At 44.1% G+C, this 6,685-nt stretch overlaps 1 non-coding gene across 1 annotated transcript; it reads right to left on the bottom strand.

Moving 5' to 3' along the window:
- Nucleotides 1-5,351: 5,351 nt before the first annotated feature.
- On the bottom strand, nt 5,352-5,427 carry trnae-uuc (transfer RNA glutamic acid (anticodon UUC)). Its single transcript has one exon. It is a non-coding gene; the product is annotated as a tRNA-Glu (tRNA).
- Nucleotides 5,428-6,685: the final 1,258 nt, after the last annotated feature.

Below are 6,685 nucleotides of genomic sequence, written 5' to 3'. Positions count from 1 at the left end.
ACGGGTTGCATCACTGCCTGGTATGGCAACTGCTCGGCCTCCAACCGCAAGGCGCTACAGAGGGTAGTGCGTACGGCCCATCACTTCACTGGGGCCAAGCTTCCTGCCATCCAGGACCTCTATACCAGGCGGTGTCAGAGGAAGGCCCTATAAATTGTCAAAGACTCCAGCCACCCTAGTCATAGACTGTTCTCTCTGCTACCGCACGGCAAGTGGTACCAGAGCGCCAAGTCTACGTTGGTCCAAGAGGCTTCTAAACAGCATCTACCCCTAAGCCATAATACTCCTGAACATCTAGTCAAATGGCTACCCAGACTATTTAGCCGTGCCCCCCCCCCCCCCCACCCCCACACACACACACCGCCCCACCCCCTCTTTACACCATTGTCATCTATGCATAGTCACTTTAATAACACTACCTACATGTACATACTACCTCAACTAACTGGTGCCCCCGCACATTGACTCTGTATAGGTACCCCCCTGTATATAGTCTCTCTATTGTTATTTCACTGCTGCTCTTTAATTACTTGTTACTTTTATCTCTTATTCTTATCTGTATTTTTTGAAACTGCATTGTTGGGGCTCGTAAGTAAGCGTCTGTTGTGTTCGGCTCATGTGACTAATAAAATTTGATTTGATTTGATATAGTGTGCAATCATTAATCCAAAAGTAATTCAACATTAATCCATCCAAATTTAGGTCTGTTTATCCCCGTTTTGTTCCATTTGCTTCCATTTAAGAAAAGTTTTTCAACAGAATCGGCAGAATGAATACACCATTGATCACGCATAAACACAGTTTACTTTCATAGCAGCCACGTTGTATTCCTTCTCACATCTATGCGTTCTCCTCCTGTCACCTCTTCCCTTCACTTGTGGACTTTAATGCACAACACATCAGTTGTATGTGACCATGCGAAAAAAACCTTACCTTGAATTGGAAGAGTTCGAGTGTTGTGTTGGAAAGTCATAGCCAGCTAGGTAAAACATGTATCTCATCTTCAAATAATATTTTTGCAGGAATCTCCTTGCGAATGATTTTGCCGAAGATTGTATCTCCGCCGGCCTGGGCAACCTGAGCTTTTGCAAACACCCTCTGTTTGAGCAGGGTGTTTCAGTAGGCTAAACTAGCTAGCTGCATTTGCTACCTAAGTAAGTGAAACTGAAAAAAAGTACAATCTCTCTCTCTCTATTTCACTATTGCTTCTCCTTCATTTTGGAAGAAATCAATTTGTTCAAAACTGTTCAACTATTGTCTTTCTCTATCTTTGAGTCAACTACTCAACACATTTTATGCACTGCAGTGCTACCTAGCTGTAGCTTATGCTTTCAGTACTATATTAATTATCTGATCCTTTGATTGGGTGGACAACATGTCACTTCATGCTGAAAGAGCTTTGATAGGCTGGAGGATTTCCTCCGGAAGTTGTCATAGTTACTGTGTAAGTCTATGGAAGGGGGTGAGAACCATGAGCCTCCTGAGTTTTGTATTGACGTCAATGTACCCAGAGGAGGACAGAAGCTAGCTGTCTTCCGGCTACACCATGGTGCTACCCTACAGAGTGCTGTTGAGCCTACTGTAGACCTTTACTGCAAAATAGTGTGTTTTAATCAATTATTTGGTGACGTGATTATATTTAGTACAGTTTTATCTAAAAAATGATAACTTTTTAAATGTTTTACCATTTACATTTTTATGAAATTCACTGAGGAGGATGGTCTTCCCCTTCCTACTATGAGGAGCCTCCACTGATGGGCAGGCATAACATACAGACAACGAACACAATAGCATTTTATCGATGGCAATTTGAATGCACAGAGATACCGTGACGAGATCCTGAGGCACATTGTCTTGCCATTCATCCGCCGCCATCACCTCATGTCGCAATGATTTGTACGCAATTCCTGGAAGCTGAAAATGTCCCATTTCTTCCATGGCATGCATAGTCACCAGGCACGTCATCTATTGAGCATGTTTGGGATGCTCTGGATCGACGTGTACGACAGCGTGTTCCAGTTCCCGCCAATATCCAATAACTTCGCACAACGATTGAAGGGGAGTGGGACAACATTCCACAGGCCACAGTCAACAGCCTGATCAACTCTATGTGAAGGAGACGAGTCGTGCAGCATGAGGCAAATGGTGGTCACACCAGATACTGACTGGTTTTCTGATACACGCCCCTACTTTTTTTTTAAGGTATCTGTGACCAACAGATACATATCTGTATTCCCAGTCACATGAAATTCGTAGATTAGGGTGTAGTGAATGCATTTAAATTCACTGATTTTACTTATATGAAATGTAACTCTTTGAAATTGTTACTTTTATATTTTTGTTCATTGCATTCGGAATGTATTCAGACCCTTTGGCTTTTTCCACATTTTGTTACGTTATACATCGGATAAATGCTGTATCTTCCTTTAGTTGTTTGTTTAGAATTGGTTAGATTCTAGGTATTCTTAAATCACATTCAGCTGTTTTCTGATGTGCCGTTCCTTCTTTATTTCTGGCCTGTGAATTGGTGGAGGCTCAGGTTTCAAGTCTCTTGATTTTGGTTAGAATGCTTTCTCAAATTCTTTCTTAGATTTAGTGCTTTAACAAGCCATTTTACATTTTGTATGTTTTTTTATTATGACAGGGAAGCTCAAATATTCTTTTTAGGTTTTTTTAATGGCAAGTTTACACCATCACTATTGCAGTGAAACATTTTGTCCAGGAAGTTATCTGAAAGGGAATGAATTTGTTGTTGCCCAATTGTTAAAAAAAAAAAAAAAAAAGGTTTCTACAGTACTTTCATTCTGTCTATAGCATTTCTTAACATTGCGCATGTCCTTTGGCTTTGATGCTTCATGATTGAGTATTGTTCTGTTCAAGTAGAGTGGGATTTTGCTGTGATTTGATAAGGGTGATAGTGAGCTGACTGAACGCTCTGAGAGACTCTGAGTTGAGGTCAGTGATAAAGTAGTCTACAGTACTACCGCCAAGGGACTAGTTGTAGGTGTACCTGCCATAGGAGTCCCCTCAAAGCCCTCCATTGACTATGTACAGACCCAGCGTGCGACAGAGCTGCAGCAGTGTGACCTGTTTTTGTTGGTGGTTTTGTCATAGTTGTATCAAGAGGGGCCATATGGGGGGAGGGAATGCTGTCACCTCCAGGCAGGTGTTTGTCCCTCTGTGTGCTGAGGGTGTCAGGTTCTTGTCCAGTTCTGGCATTTAGGTCACCTCAGACTAGTACATGTCCCTGGGCCTGGAAATGGTTGATCTCCCCCTCTGGGATGGAGAAGATGTCATCGTTAAAGTATGGGGATTCTATTGAGGGGGATATAGGTAGCACACATGAGGACATTTTTCTCTGTTGAGATAATTTCCTTATTGATTTCTAGCCAGATGTAAAATGTTCCTGTTTTACTAATTTAATAGAGTGGGTTAGGTCTGCTCTATAACAAATTAGAATACGGCCCTAAGTCTCTTCCCTGTTTCACACCTGGTAGTTTGGTGGATGGGACTACCAGCTCTCTGTAACCAGGGTAACCAGTGGCTCCGTCTAAACCAACCATGTTTCTTGAATAACAATGTCTGTATGTACAATTTCTTTGATGAAGTCCGGGGTCTTGCTCTTTAGGCCAAAGGCAGATTACCTCAAAACTTTGAATATTCCAGGATGATATACTGTAGTAAAGCTTTGTGTTCCATAGTGTGTCTGGGTCCGTGTGGAGTTCCTCAATGACCTCATCCATCCGGCTACTTTATCGTCAGCCATTTTGTCTTCAAGTGACACACACACGGACGCACGTTCGAGTACACTGAGTGTAATGAGAGTAGACGGCTGTGTCAGTGGTCTTAGGTGTGTGTGTGTGTGTGTGTGTGTGTGTGTGTGTGTGTGTGTGTGTGTGTGTGTGTGTGTGTGTGTAATGGGATGTGAGGGAGAAAACCCCTGCTCTGCCATTGTGTGTGTGTGTGTGTGTGTGTGTGTGTGTGTGTGTGTGTGTGTGTGTGTGTGTGTGTGTGTGTGTGTGTGTGTGTGTGTGGGTGTGGGTGTGGGTGTGTGATGGGATGTGAGGGTGTGAGGGAGAAAACCCCTGCTCTGCCATAGACCAGCTTCCTGTCTAGACTCTGAATGAGCAGGCCAGCCTCACTGTGACCCAGCCAGCGTTTTCCCTGTGTGTGTGTGTGTGTGTGTGTGTGTGTGTGTGTGTGTGTGTGTGTGTGTGTGTGTGTGTGTGTGTGTGTGTGTGTGTGTGTGTGCGTCCTCCTTAACCACAAAGACCAATCATTCCTCCTTAACCACAAAGAACTGTCATTCCTCCTCAACCACAAAGACCAGTCAGGATCTCAGCGATCACTGCCTCATTGCTTGTGTCCGTAATGAGTCTGCGGTCAAACGACCACCCCTCATCACTGTCAAACGCTCCCTAAAACACTTCAGCGAGCAGGCCTTTCTAATCGACCTGGCCCGGGTATCCTGGAAGGATATTGACATCATTCTGTCAGTAGATGATGCCTGGCTATTCTTTAAAAGCGCTTTCCTCACCATCTTAAATAAGCATGCCTCATTCAAAAAATGTAGAACCAGGAACAGATATAGCCCTTGGTTCACTCCAGACCTGACTGCCCTTGACCAGCATAAAAACATCCTGTGGCGTACTGCATTAACATCGATTAGCCCCCGCGATATGCAACTTTTCAGGGAAGTTAGGAAGCAATATACACAGGCAGTTAGGAAAGCAAAGGCTTTCTTTTTCAAACAGAAATTTGCAACCTGCAGCACAAACTCCAAAAAGTTCCGGGACACTGTAAAGTCCATGGAGAATAAGAGCACCTCCTCCCAGCTGCCCACTGCACTGAGGATAGGAAACATTGTCACCATCGATAAATCCACAATAACTGAGAATTTCAATAAGCATTTTTCTACAGCTGGTCATGCATTCCACCTGGCCACCCCTACCCTGGTCAACTGCCCTGCACCCCCCACAGCAACTTGCCCAAGCCTCCCCCATTTGTCCTTCACCTAAATCCAGATAGCTGATGTTCTGAAAGAGTTGCAAAATCTGGACCCCTACAAATCAGCAGGCTAAACAATCTGGACCCTCTCTTTCTGAAATGATCAGCCGAAATTGCTGCAACCCCTATTACTAGCCTGTTCAACCTCTCTTTCATATCATCTGAGATTCCCAAATATTGGAAGGGTGCCACGGTCCACCCCCTCTTCAAGGGGGGAGACACTCTAGACCCAAACTGCTACAGACCTATATTACATTTACATTTTAGTCATTTAGCAGACGCTCTTATCCAGAGCGACTTACAGTAGTGAATGCATACATTTCATACATTTTTCTTTTCCATACTGGTCCCCCGTGGGAATTGAACCCACAACCCTGGCGTTGAAAACACCATGCTCTACCAACTGAGCCACACAGGACCCCCTATATCTATCCTACCCTGCCTTTCTAAGGTCTTCGAAAGCCAAATTAACAAACAGATTATCGACCATTTCGAATCCCACCGTACCTTCTCCGCTATGCAATCTGGTTTCAGAGCTGGTCATGAGTGCACCTCAGCCACGCTCAAGGTCCTAAACAATATCATTGTCACGTCCAGACCAGTAAAGGGGTTATTTGTTATTGTAGTTTGGTCAGGACGTGGCAGGGAGTGTTTGTTTAGAGTGTTTCGGGGTTTGTTGGGCTATGTGTTTATGTAGAGGGGTGTTTGTATAGAGTGTTCCGGGGTTTTGGTTAATGTTCTATGTTAGTATATTTCTATGTTCTAGTCTAGTCTTTCTATTTCTATGTTTAGGGTTTGTTGATTGACCTTCAATTGGAGGCAGCTGTGGTTATTTGTTATTGTAGTTTGGTCAGGGGGTGTTTGTTTAGAGTGTTTCGGGGTTTGTTGGGCTATGTGTTTATGTTGCCTCTGATTGAAGGTCCTATGTATAGGGGTGTTTTTGTTATGGGATTGGTGGGTAGTTGTCTCCTGTTTAGTGTCTGTGCACCTGACAGGACTGTTAGTGTCGTTCATTGTTTTGTATACGTGATTTGTTTGTTTTTTCCTTCTTTTGAGTAATAAAGAAGATGAGTATACACGTTCCCGCTGCACCTTGGTCCAATCTTTACGACGCCCGTTACAATCATAACCGCCATCGATAAGAGACAATACTGTGCAGATCTATTCATAGACCTGGCCAAGGCTTTCGACTCTGTCAATCACAACATTCTTATCGGCAGACTCAATAGCCTTGGTTTCTCAAATGACTGCCTCGCCTGGTTTACCAACTACTTCTCTGATAGAGTTCAGTGTGTCAAATCGGAGGGCCTGTGGTCCAGACCTCTGGCAGTCTCTATGGGGGTGCCACAGGGTTCAATTATTGGGCCGACTCTTTTCTATGTATACATCAATGATGTCGCTCTTGCTGCTGGTGATTCTCTGATCCACCTCTACCCAGACGATACCATGCTGTATACTTCTGGCCCTTCTTTGGACACTCCTTCCATGGCCTCCAACTGCTCTTAAATGCAAGTAAAACTAAATGCATGCTCTTCAACCGATTGTTACCAGCACCTGCCCGCCCGTCTAGCATCACTACTCTGGACGGTTCTGACTTAGAATATGTGGACAACTACAACTACCTGGGTGTCTGGTTAGACTGTAAACTCTCCTTCCAGACTCACATTAAGCATCTCCA

The sequence above is a fragment of the Salmo salar genome, chromosome ssa06, assembly GCF_905237065.1.
Source record: "Salmo salar chromosome ssa06, Ssal_v3.1, whole genome shotgun sequence".
NCBI classification, from domain to species: Eukaryota; Metazoa; Chordata; class Actinopteri; order Salmoniformes; family Salmonidae; genus Salmo; species Salmo salar.
This window is presented reverse-complemented; position numbering and strand designations above follow the sequence as displayed.